We start from the raw sequence: 14,232 nt of genomic DNA, 5'->3' as shown, positions 1-14,232 counted from the left end.
TGGAATGTCTGGATTTAACTAGCAGGTCCTGTGACAGCATACATGCGAAATGGTGCTGCCACTAAATCTGATTTGAAAAAGTCACTGAAAGTTTACATCGTGGCTGTGACAGTTTCCACAGTTTGCCCCCTATCCCCAGAAACTGTCTCCAACCTGAAAACTGACAAAGAGTTGACTTTAAAATGAATAAAGACGGTTTGCAGCAGGAAACGAAATAATGAAAGAGCTCCTGGGTAGGAGAGACAGAGTTGGCCCATAATTAATATGAACATCAATCTTTTTGAAATGTTAGGGTGAAAGCTTGTTCTTGCTGAAATAATTTGATTTGCTGCATCTCAAAATAGCTCAGGAGAGAAGACAGTGGGAGCCCTGACAAGGAAGAGAATCGTGAAAACAGTGGGGGCAGGCTCCTTCTCTCTCTCTCTCTCTCTCTCTCTCTCTCTCTCTCTCTCTCTCTCTCTCTCTCTCGTGTGTGTGTGTGTGTGTGTGTGTGTGTGTGTGTGTGTGTGTGTGTGTGCTAAACTCCTGCCAGGGAAGAAAGGCTATTTATGTTACACACTGGGTCAGTGTGCATCTGGCACCCACCCACTGGGAGAAGCAGTCGCTGGTTCAACAGCAGTAGAGATGTTTCTGGAAAATAGGAAGTTCCTTGACCAATACATGTGACAGGTTCGGTCCTTTTCCAGAAGCACTTGAGCACTAAGTACCACCTTCCTTCATAATACGACCTTGAAACACCCTTGGCATAAAGTGATGCCCATATGCATGACACTGTGTGACATAATGTTAGAAATGCCTTTGCTGGGGTGGGGGCACTGCTGTGTGGCAAGCATGTACTTTCAATATACTACTCCCATTAGTCTTTACACCAGCCCTGTGAGGCCAAGGTGATACACATTTTGAAGAGAGGAAACGAGAGACTCAGAAAGGCTGTTGCTCTCCCTTCTTTCCTTCCTTCCTTGGAAAAAGTCTAGAAAAAGAAATGACAAGTTGCTCAGCTCATAGCAACACAATCCTTTTTTTCAGCTCAGTAGCTTGGTGATCAAGGATCAGACTTGAGATCCCATCCTAGAGTAATAGAACGGTACTGTCTTTTACTTCCACATATGAACTAAAATCTGTCTTGGAATGAGCTCCAGAGGAAAAGTACTGAATCCCCAAAGCTGAGAGAGGTCCAGTGTGTCATGTTGGGTCATAATCTATGTATTTATTTACCCCAGATGCATTGAATGAGCACCATTTATGAGCACTGAGCATCTAGAAATAAAAACCCATGCAGTAGTGCCTCTGTCCTCAGTGAGCTACCAGATCAGTGAGGACCAGCCAATGAGGATAAACTTTTGTAAGGAAATGGGCAAAACAGAGTTACCAAGATAAATGAGTGACCTAGTAGAAGCTGTGAATAGGGCTTGCTCTCTCATCCCCTGTCTATATACATGCTTTGTTTCAGCAGAAGTTTTACACAACAGTTATGTTCATTTTTTTTTTACCCATACACTGTTCCAGGAGTAAAAAATAAATAAATCAGTGCTGCTAGTTCACTTTCTAATTTGCTAAAGCAAACAAACAAACAAAAACTTCATTAAATGTGTTCTTTGACATTTTTACCCCCACACTGTGCATTTTTGTTACTGTCACCTTATGAAGGGCATGTGACAGCATGGCCAATGACATTTTTAATTTTTGTTCATTTGTTTCTTCATCTATTGTATGTGTATATGTATGTTTAAGTGCATGCATGTGTACCACGAGCATGTAGTACCTAAAGACACCAGAAGAGGGCATCAGATTCCCTCAGAACTGGAACTACAGGTTATGTGAATTCTGAGAACCAGACCCAGAGCCTGTGGAAGAGGGGACAGTGCACTTAACCACCGAGCTATTTCTCCTGTCCCTATTACACTCAACCTTATTTAATGACATTTCTCTTTGCAATGAGCAGTGACATGTCACTATTCAAGCCGCTGAGAATAAGTGACAGAGGAGTGCTCATTCATAAATGAGACGTTCACGCCATTCCCTCTAAGACTCAGAGAGCAATTCAGAGGAGTCGGGGAAAGATGTGTGGTTGCTTGAATGGGAACATGTCCCCATAGGTGCATCTGAATAATTAGTCCCCAGCTGGTGGCACTGTTGGGGGGAGTTTAGGAGGTGGGTATGTTCCCACAGGTGGGTTTTGAGAGATAAAAGACTCCATACTCTTTGTTTACTCCCTTGGCATCATGCTTGCAGTTCAGAATGTGTTCTCTCAGCTTCTTCCCCCTACCATCATAGCTGCCCACTGCTGCCATGCCTCTGCTTTGCCGTCCTGGACTCTTATCCCTCTGAAGCTGTAAGCTAAAAGAAACTCTCTCTTCCTTAAGATGCTCTTGGTTATAGTATTTTATCACAGCAACAGAGAATTAACAGATAAAGAATAGGAGGACCAGATGATAGACAGAAGGACTAGGAAATGCTAGCTTCCAGGCATGACAGAGCTCAATGATCTAACTTTATTTTTAAAGTTTTGCATTAAAATTTTAACTAGAGTAAGAACAAAATCTATTTGCATAGTATTGTTGATGTCTAAAATGTGGTCTTCTCTTTCCAGAGTTCTGTAGATACCTTTGCCTGAGGTTAAGTGCTATCAATGGAGCGTTACACTCCACCATGAACAACAGAAACCCTGGTTAAGAGAGGTGAGGTATCTTTATTCCAATTTTCTTCATAGAAATTTAAGTTCTGGAGATATTGGTTTAGATGTTTCACAAAATTCCTTCAATTCTTTTTCTTTGCCCTTGGTTTCTATTGAGGGGCTGTGACTACCAGGCATATGCAGGGAGCACTAGTTGGACTTGGTTGGTGGAAAGAAAAAAGAAAATATTAATTTGGGAGATGTGGAGGACATCTAGAAAGAGTTGGATGGAGAAATTGGTGGTGGGTATAATCAAAATATATTGAATACACTGTATGCATGTAGGAAATTATTTTAAAAAACAAAAATCATTGAGTGAGGAGAGAAAGAAAGAGGAGGGAAGGAGGGGAGAGGGAGAAAGTTGCTGATGTTCCAGATGGAACCTATGTGTTCAGGATAAGGAGGAGTGAGCTTGCAAAGGGGACTGTGCCAGCCCCTTTATGTGAGCCTTTTTATTCCATGACTTCCTTGGGAGCCAGCCATCAGCTTCTTACATCTCAGAGGACTATGTCACCAACCCATTTACAAGAGACCCCACCTCCCCACTGGCCCTGTGAAGAGGAATGAGGGAGAATGATTCCTGCAGGCAAAAATGTCAGTCTCATCAAAACCATAGACACTTATTTTAGGAAACTGCTCTGCATTAGTGTGTTAGGACGTTTATAAATCACTATACTGATCAATTCTTCTGCAGCAAGAAGAAAAGCAACTGTGTATGCTCAGCTCAGCCACCAGTGACATGGGAATATTATGGCTCAAAGACCCACATATAGAAAGGAAATTGACATATTGTTGAATCAATTTGTAGCCAATAACTTCAATTTATGAACTTGAATTCAATATTTCATCCTAGCCATTGCTTAATCATTTTGTGTTGCTATATTTAAACACTGGTTCTTACTATACTATGTGTGAATCTTTAAAAATAAATGTAAAGATGGAAAGTAAAGAGGCTTATATTTTTCTGCTTTTGTGCACTGAGTATTAAGTGGAGAGAAAATAACAGCATGAGGCTGAAATGTATGATTTGAGGATCATATTGCTGGCCTAGCAATCTCAGCTGGCAAAGCAACATAATGAGTCAGGACTGCACTTTTCTTAAAGGCAACCTGGCATATGTGTGTGTTTAGGTATCTGAGCACATCTCTGTGTGTATATATTTATATAATCTAAGCATATGTTATATGTATGTATACTAACATTCCATGATTTTATACCCCCAATCCATCATTTGTTGCGGAAATAGGTGCTTCTATAGTTCCCCTCCATTTATTTGCTGTTGTTAAAGAACAAAATCACTCCTTCAGACAAGTCCTTCCTTTGACTGCTCAATGTTTCACGTGGGGAAATCTCAAAATGCTTCTCACTTCAATGGGTAAATAAGTGGATTGGAGTTCTTCCTTTCAGACTAATCTGGTAATACATTTAGTCCACATAATATGTTCCATATCTCAACAATTCAAATACTTGAATTCAATAATTTCTTAGTAACTACTATGTTGGGAGGATATTATATGACTATAAAAATGTAACTAAATTAAATATTTCAGCTGATAACTATTATCTACTGAAATCTATTTTATACAGCTGTAAATAAAAGGTGGGAATTGTTTTTACCTGTATCGTGAACCTGGTCCTCTGTTGTAACTTGAAGCTTCAGGTGGGAAAACATACATGTGACCTTAGTGTTATCTGTAGTAGACAATTAATTATAATATCATAAAATTAGTGGTGCAGTACAAGTATATGGTTTCAAAAGTGGTTTTCAGAATATGGTTAGGGAAGGCTTGAAAGAAATATTTAAGCACAACCCAAATCAGTTGTTTGACACTGGTAAAATATAAATTAAATTGTAAGATTATAATATCATGGGGCAGCATCCCATGGATAGGAACCATTATTTGTCTTATGAGGTGAATTTCTGTATGTCTTAGATGATTCATTCTTTAATTGGGGGTGGGACAGCATGTTTTTCATAATTCTTCAAACAAATGTTTAATTTTGTTTTGAAAAAGCATTTTTAGAAATTGACAGTTTTGATTTTTTGTAAGTTGACAGTCTTGCTAGCTTTAGAAATCTGAGAGCTTAACTTTAAATAAAGTAAACATAGTTTACTCTGACTTTGGAAGAGCAATCAGATCCATTATAAAACTAATACCATGTGAATTTTCACATGAAGGTGTGTGTGTGTGTGTGTGTGTGTGTGTGTGTGTGTGTGTGTGTGTGTGAAAACCAGGTTCTGGAAGTGTCTGTTCATGACTTTACAGATGCCTCACTGGCTTTCCACTTCTGGAAGGCAATGTTTCCAGAGGACACCCACAGAGTCTGTGTGAATGGAAGAGCAGCCCTGTGCTGAATGATTCGGGCAGTGTGCTCTTCTGTCAAAACAAGGCCTTATCATTGAACTAATTAGGGTCCTCTAAGAAATAAAAGACTTAGCTGGGCAGTGGTGGTGCAGGCCTTTAATCCCAGCACTCCGGAGGCAGAGCCAGGCGGATCTTTTTGAGGCCAGCCTGGTCTACAAAGCGAGTTCCAGGAAAGGCACAAAGCTACACAGAGAAACCCTGTCTCGAAAAACCAATAAATAAATAAATAAATAAATAAATAAATAAATAAATAGATGATAGATAGATAGATAGATAGACAGACAGACAGACAGACAGACAGATAGATAGATAGATAGATAAAAGAGTTTCTGTGAAGCGCTCATCCCACTACACAGGGTGTCCTGTGATTGGCTGCTATCATTAGTATCTAGCCAATTAAAAACACCTTCTCCAGTACTCTGATTTCATTAAAGGAGGTTCCTTAAAATCAGCTGAGGCATAAGAAGAAATAACCATTCAGCCAATCTGCACACAAGGACTGCTACCATCACAGTAAGTCTTTTCTAAAATATTATTTACCAATACATCTTAAGTGCCTTGTACAGTATTCTATTCAACAAATAATAAATGTACAATAGATAGAACTGCCAAAATATTAACTGTATGATTTAAGACCAAATCAGTTGGGTAAATATTGTCAAACTATTCCATGTATTCTTTGAGAAAAGAAATATTTTGAGTTTTTCTAATTGAAGCATCTGTAAAATTATGTTTCCTGTCAAGCTGTCTAAAAACATACTTTCGCTTTCTGCTATCTCTTTGAAGTTAAAACACACACACACACACACACACACACACACACACACACACACACTACACACAGAGATAGAATATTCATGAGTAAAACTAATGAGAATCAAACAGGACCCAAATAAAGTGCAAATTCTAATTGGAAGTAATAAATCAGATAAATGAACAAGTGTATGTATGAAAAAATATGTCAAACTTCAATACCGTTTAGTTAATTTTCAATACTGAATGTATCAAGTCCAACCCAAAAGTCCACTATTTTTACCAATTACATAAAAACTTGTACAAGTTCATATAACATAAATATTTTGCAAAACATAAGGGAGATCATGTTGGGATCCCCTTGGTATGAGGGGATCAGTGGCATGGTATCTCGTGTAGCTCAGGTTAGCCTCCAACTCACTTACTGAGGATAATTCTGAACTTCTAAACCTCTGGTCTCACCTCCCATGCTGGTAATACATTCATACTTTTTACCTTGAGAGGTAACTGACACCATTGAGGATGAGTTCTAACAACAGTGTTAAGTTTCAAAGTAGAGCAAATGGCTGAGATGCCTATTTAAGATGTCACAGTGGACACTGGCTGCCAGGTTCTCCCTGCATCCCTCAGCCCCTACCTGCTACCTGGCATACCCCGCCCCATATCCTAAACTTCTCCAGCCCAGGGACTGGACTGCCCTTCGCTATACAATCAGCCATTTTGGTTACCTGGTCTATTTTCATCTACTGTGAATCTCCCGGCTGCTGCACCTGGCTCCCCTCTCCCTCCTCTCCCCCGCCCTCCATGGCACAGGTCAGTCTGGCCATGTCCACCCTTCCAGATGTCCCTGCCTCTATAATAAATCTTCTCCTCCACCATACCTAGGAGTAGTCATGTTTGTTTTCTTTTTATTTCTCTTTTTCATTCATCTGGTGCCGAAAGCCAAGACCGGTCATGTCCTTTCCTTTCCTTCCCTTTGATTTCTTTTTTTCATTCGAACAGTAGGTTTATTTAGTAGCCCAACAGTGCACCACCACCACTCCTGTTGGTCTACCTTAAGAAAGAAATTCCTTGAAAGGTAACAGGCATCCTTGAGTCCATTGACAAAATTGAAACTGAGTGTCAATAAATCAGTTAGTTTACTCCATGGTCTAACGAGAGAGAGAGAGAGAGAGAGAGAGAGAGAGAGAGAGAGAGAGAGAGAGAAACACCTAGACACTACCCCCCCCATCAACTTTTCAACCCATTAGAAGTGAGGAATCATGGAGCATTGCTGTAGTGGGTAGCCATTCCAGCTTGAATCTGGAAGTTCCAACCCCCATTGAGACTCTGGCAACTGTCACGCCTACGAGGCGGGACCAGGGAAGGCGCTGGGAGACCCGAGAGCTAGATGGGCCAGTGCTCTCTCTGTGCGGTCTCTCTGTGCCGGGACGCCGAACTGTGCAGAGCTCCGGAGAACACCGCTGGACTGCGATACACCTTCCCCAGACCCTGCGACCTACCTTTCACTTAATTTGTGAGTTACGCCATTAAATAAATATCCTTTTAACTACGTGGAGTGGCCAAAATAATTTCTCCAATACATTGCTGTGGATATCTTTCTATATAAATAAAACACTGATTGGCCAGTGGCCAGGCAGGAAGTATAAACAGGACAAGGAGAGAGGAGAATTCTGGGAAGTGGAAGGTTGAGTCAGAGACCTGCCAGCTGCCTCCATGACAAGCAAGATGTAAGGTACCGGTAAGCCAAACATGGCAACTTATAGATGAATAGAAATGGGTTATTTTAAGATATAAAAACAGTTAACAAGAATCCTGCCACGGCCATACAGTTTATAAGTAATATAAGTCTCTGAGTGATTATTTTATATGTGGATTGTGGGACTGCAGGGGCTTGGTGGCACCTGGAGAGAAGCCCTCCAGCTATAGAGCATTAAGGAAATGACAGGAGAGTGGGATTGGGCTGAGACAAAGGAAGAATGTCTATGCCTTTTTCTGGAACAGTGAAGAATTTTCAGAATTCAGTTATCACCTTCTGTTCTTATTTTTGGTTGCTGCTTTTACAGTCTGACTTCCTCTCCTGAGTGCTGAAGGCATCTCATTTGGTATGGCAATTAGATTATAATGGAGTGTGAGGTCTCGTAGAGGTCATCTAGATAGCCAACTTGGATCTGGCTGGTTTCAGCCAATTATCTTCAGGGGGAACTTCTAAGTACCACATCAACACTGTGGGGTGTGGCAAGAAGAAGCAAGCCAGGCTGTGTCGATGCTGTCCCTGGCAACATCCTCACAGCATTCTTTACACAGGAAGATGGTCCTCTTTGTTTTCACTCCTTTGTAAATCGCCTACTGCCCATCTGATGTTCTCTAAGAAAAATTCAGAAAGGAAAACAAGGGAGAGATGACTTTCACTTCCAGGAGTATGGTGTCTTAGTGTGGGTTTCTATTGCTGTAATAAAACACCATGACATAAAGCAGCTTGGGGAGGAAAGAATTTATTTGGCTTATACTTCCATATCTTGTTCAGCATCAAAGGAAGTCAGGGCAGGGACTCCAACAGGGCAGGAACCTGGAGGCAGGAGCTGACGCAGAGGCCATGGAGGGGTGCTGCTTACTGGCTTGCTCCCCAGGGCTTGCTCACCCTGCTTTCTTAGAGAACTCAGGACCACCAGCCCAGGGATAGCACCACCCACCGTGGGCTGGGCCCTCCCCCATCAATCACTAATCAAGACAAAGCTAGATCTTATGGAGGAATTTTCTCAATTGAGGTTCCCTCCTTTCATATAACTGTGGCTGGTGTCAAGTTGACATCAAACTATCCAGCACATAGGCCATTTTGTCCATAATCATTTCCTAGAATCAGGTAAGGAGCTTGTAGTTGGTCTGCACTCAGCTGGACACATGAATAGTGAGATGAGTATAAGGAGCTGGAGATTTGAAAGAGTCATAATCTGACGGAAGGACAGCTGGGGGAAAACTGTAAAACATATACAGAGTGTCATTTTCCAGATTCCATATCTTAGAGAGACCAGAATCATCGGCTGACTGGTATCAGCTCACAGAGCTTGTAGATGACAGAAGACTAAATGAATGAACTTTAATTCTTCTGTTACATGTTTTTCTAAATCTATTTGAATTCTAAATGATCATTAAAAAAACATGTCTTCATTTTAAAAAATGATGTGGACTCTATAAGGAAAGAAGAAAGCTGAGAAAAATGCATTCTATTTGTAGATTAGAGAGAATTGGGGCATTTTCCTGAACTGTCTACAGTTGCTTGTGCGACGCTAGGATGTAAGCAAGGGGCTCAGCTCTTCTGAGTTCATATATAATGTCCTTTGTTTCATACCCTTCGACTGGTCCGAGCATTACTACTAAGACCCCAGTTTCAGAGTTTCATGGGAGAGAAGTCAGAACACAGCAGTACTGAATTTTAAGAACAAGGAGGGGAAAAAAAGACATAATAATAAACAATATTTATTTGATCCGCATTTATCCTACTGGGACTAGACTTATTAATTGGGTCCTAAATGAATGGTTACAGCAAGGTTTAAGATGAATACGCCAGAAGCTACCCATGTCCTCATAGAGCTTGTTATTTAGGGAATAAGTACCAGAAATGACATGAAGATGGGACTCAAGAGAAATCTTGACATCCCTGGGAGTCAGTCATATTAGGGTAAGAATGTGACCATACATCTGAGCTTTTCTGGTTAACTAAAATCAGCTAAAACAAAAATGAGGGTTTTTTTTTATACAAATAAAAATAAAAAATGGGGCTGGAGAGATGGCTTAGAGGTTAAGAGCACTGGCTGTTCTTCCAGAGGTCCTGAGTTCAATTCCCAGCAACCACATGGTGGCTCACAACCATCTGTAATGAGATCTGGTGCCCTCTTCTGGCCTGAAGGGACACATGCAGGTAGAACGCTGTATACATAAATAAATCTTTAAAAAAATAAAAAATAAAATAAAATAAAAAATGATCTGTAAGAAATTATGTTTATGTAACCAGCCTGATTACACTTTATGGTTTTTTATCTCTAAACTTTCATCTTACTAACTACAAATCCAAGGCAGTTTTTAACTTCTCGATCATACCAGCTTCATTAAGACCTGTGCATAGTTGTCTCTGATAACTTTTTTCAATAGCATACATCTGATAAGAAAACAAAAAGGGATGCTCAGAAAAGACATAATAGAAAGCTTTTGAAATTTTCTAGAAATAATAAGCATCCTGAAGTTTGTCAGTTGCAGACCCATATATATATATATATATATATATATATATATATATATATATATATATATATGTGTGTGTGTGTGTGTGTGTGTATGTATATATATGTATATGTATGTGTGTGTATATATATATATATATATAGAGAGAGAGAGAGAGAGAGAGACATAGACATAGACATAGATATAGACATAGACATAGATATATCCAGCTAAACTTTTCAGAGTGTTTTGTATCTGCTATCTCCTTGGGGCCCCAGTATCTGACACATTAGAAGTTAGATATCACTGTAGGATGGTAATAGAGAAATGATTTTTGTAATATCTCCTACTGAACAGGAAATTATTTTGCACAGCAAGATAAGTTGACCCTGAGATCTGTAGCCTTTCCTGGAAAGCATAAATAGTGTAGGAAAAGGACAAATGTGGATACCATCTCCTGTTGGCACTTCATTAAAATGAGTCCTGGGGATGCTGGAAATTTTTGATTAGCAACATTGTCTTCTCGGAACTTTTTTTCTTTAAAAATAAAAGTTATTTTCATTTTTACGTGTTTGAGTGTTTTGCCTGCATGTACATAAAGAATGTGGGAACAGTACCTATGGAGGACAAAAGAAGGAGTTGATCTCCTAAGGCTGGAGTTACATGTGGCTGTGAGTCGCCATCTGGGTGCTGGGAACTGAACCCAGTCCTCTACAAGAGCAGCCAGTGCTCTTAACCATTGAACCATCTCTTCAGCCCTGAACTCCATGTTTTCTCAAACTGTCGGACCAGGGGGAACTGAGTTTCAAGGATGTGATGGTAGACCAGTCTTTACAGACTGGGTATTTATAATGAAGGAATGGTCACAAGTCAACAGAGAGGGGAAGGAAGCTGCCAGGAAGTCAGACCCAACAAGGACTTAGGAAGGATAATACAGTCTATTCTGCTGCCATGAGAATTGCTTGATTTTTTTTCTAATTATGTTAATTTCTAGATAACATTTGCTGGTAGTTTTAAAGTTGGTACACCCAGATACCATGATTAGTGTTTTTACTGTTTCTTCATCACAACCTTGGAATCCAATGGGTTCAACTTCTCACCTGCTCTACCCTTGACAACTGGACAATTTTACCCAGTGAGGTGTCTTCATTCTCTCTATTTTTTTTAGACAGAGTTACTCAGGATGGTCTAGAACCCATTATCCTCAGCCTCACAAATGCCATGATTAAGGCTCTACCATTATAACATTAACACATGGTGGACATAATGCTTACCTTCTAGATATTTCTTGATGAGGTGGATCTCCTTTTTAAATTGTTACTTTTTTTCACATTTAAACAAAATGATTCCTTTTTTGGTAAATCCATCTCCTATTTGGGGTATTTTTTTTTTAGAAGTATAAATGAAATACACTCCCCTCTTCTAAATGGTAGGAGAAATGTGCTAGTCACTCATCAAATGGATGTTTTGCAAAAGGATTTATGTTCACACGGGTGAATAAAAACTTGAAATAACCTTGGAAGGAAGTAAAGGTCTTAGCCTTTCCTTTGGTAATCATCAAAGACCTTGTGACTTGTCTGCACGGAGCAGAGAGAGCTCAGAAGCAGGAGCTCAGAAGGAGGAGCTAGGATGTTTGAGGAGGGAGAAATCAATGACTGCTGGCCTTGTTTCTTGGTTTTTACAGTTCCCACAGATGTGTAAGGCAGCTGTACTCATCCATCAATGCAGACGTGGAGAGCTACTGCTCACTGCGCCGCCACTGAGATTAAGGAAGACGTGGGAAACTCTGCTACGAGTGCAGGTGAATATTGACTGTGACATTACAGCAGTATTAAGCACAACAACAGACATGAGAGAGGAGAGAGGGGAGATCCTCACAGTCACCAAGGAACAAGAAAAGGGGAGGGGAATGGTACAATTGCAGTTCTTTTCCACATCACCACCACCACCATCATCATTGTCGTCATCATCATCATCATGTGTATACGTGGACATGTAAACAAGCATGTGTGTACATACGTGTAGGCAGGCTTCCCCATGCCATGCCACACCCAATCAAGGAGGTCAGTTCTGTCCTTCTTCCGTGAGTTCTGAAGGCAGAACTCCAGGCTTGTGCTTTTACCAGCTGAGCCGTCTCCCCGACCCAGCTGCGGTGTGGCTAAGCGGTTATGCTGGCCACATTCCTGATTAGAATACAAAAGAGAAAACAGGCACCTGTTGTTTGTAATGATGGCGCCTCACTTCACGTTGTATGCCAGGTGCATCTCTACATGTGCCCGTCCGTGTCTCTGTGAATGTACTAAAGGAGTAATTGTGCCTGTGAGAAAACAAACACTGTCATGGTTGTCATAACAGGAGGACTGACAGGAGTACCTCAAGCCTATGCACCTGTTGGCTTCGCATTAAAACTCCAGACCCTTGGTGGTCTACCTCCTCTAATGACTTCCTGTCTCCTCCCACCCCTGACGTGGGTATCACGAGCAGTCCTCTTGTTTGTTCCCTGTTCCCGTTATGTTTTCACTCTGCTAACCAGTACTTGGTTAGAAGACACGGGGGAGTTGAAATACCTGGAGAAGTTGTTGAATGTCTGAAGATGAAATGTTTTGCACAGTCTGAAGAGGGATGAGGTACGCAGACGAGAATTCCTGGAATGGCTGAACACCTGGATTTACACAGCACAACACAGAGACTGTTGATGCTCGTGTATTTAAAAACCCAATTCTCTGCTTTGCAGGAATTCTCATCTCCTTCCAACCATCTGTTGTGTGCACATACTGCTATTTGATACAAGTGCTGCCCTGAAGATATCAATGGGCCCTGGCATTTTAATTAGGAATCCCAATGCTAACAGGGGATTCCAGACTCAGGAGCACCTGCAAAGAGAAAATGAAAAAGAATGGATACAAACTGCTCCAAGCTGATGGCAGAGATAAAATTATTATTAATGGAAACTCATTGAGTTTCTGTTTTGCTTAAGCTTGAGACATTAACACGTTTGCAATGTTCCTCTCTTTGGTATTAAATTGACTACAAATTGTGATTTTTAATGGAAAAATGTGATGAAGCATTCAGCTAGAGACAAGCTACTCAGCTCAAATACCCTTTTTCATTATTTACTTGTGATTTTAATAGACCAGTCTTTAGAAATGAGAAAACTCTTCTTAAACAAACTCTTGTCCGGGAAAATTTGCTAGGAATCGAAACCAAGTGAAAAATCACTATTCAGTGTCATTGCCCTTAATGTTTCTACTGGATACATTTACACTCGGTCAGAAGGTGATATTGATCATGTATCACAGCTGGCTTGCTTTCAACATGAACTACCTTATTTTTTTTTTTAATTCTCCTTCCCCACTGTGCTGTGAGAATCCCATTTCCTAATAGTCAACCTCTCCCCTGAGAACATGCTGGTCTGATTTCCTTATTTTTCAGTCACTCTAAGTTACTAGGGGCACTTGATCCTCATCTGCACTCTCAGAAGCTGTGATGTCTTGTGCAAGATTGAGTCCATCAACATTCCAAAATCATGGGAGGGGAGAGAGGCTCATGGAGCCACACCTCTCCGGGAGGATTTACAGGCAGTTAGTGGTTGATGAGAGGGGAACAGACACGGTCTTCAGTGGCATAGCTGTGGCTAAGGAGCCCATGCTCTTGTGAATAACCACACACCCATGCTCTGCAAAGCAACTCTAATGCAACTTATTCACTGAATCACTAAAACAAAATGTGAAGGTAGAAGAGGGGTCTAGTTGGGAAAACAAGAAGATTTGCAGGAGAGGGCGGGAGTCTGTAATTACCTTCCCAGCCTCTCCCTGTTTCTATCTGTCTATCTATTGTCTCCCCTAAGCACAAGTATCACAGTTTTGCAGGTGCTTAGGAATGATGTAGAGACTGGCCAACATCAAACAGTTTTCTCTTTCTTGACCAGATAGCTAATAACCTTTCTCCTTCACATGTTTCTGCTTCCCTTGCATCCCCTATGGCCACTGATGGGCTTTGGGAAACTGGAGCATGTAGGTGGAATTGTCTGAGCCCCCCTCTGTGTACTGGTATAGAACATTCTATTCTAGTTTCTTTCTCTTACCCCAGTTTCCTAAGAGAAGATCCCTCCTTCTGACTCTTGCTGTGACAGTACTCTATCTCATCACCTGACCACTTTAGATGGATGCACTTCCGGATCCCAGTTCAAACCCAACTATCTCCCCTAGATGAGGAATTCAT

This window comes from Peromyscus leucopus, chromosome 22, assembly GCF_004664715.2.
Source record: "Peromyscus leucopus breed LL Stock chromosome 22, UCI_PerLeu_2.1, whole genome shotgun sequence".
Lineage (NCBI taxonomy): Eukaryota > Metazoa > Chordata > Mammalia > Rodentia > Cricetidae > Peromyscus > Peromyscus leucopus.
This window is presented reverse-complemented; position numbering follows the sequence as displayed.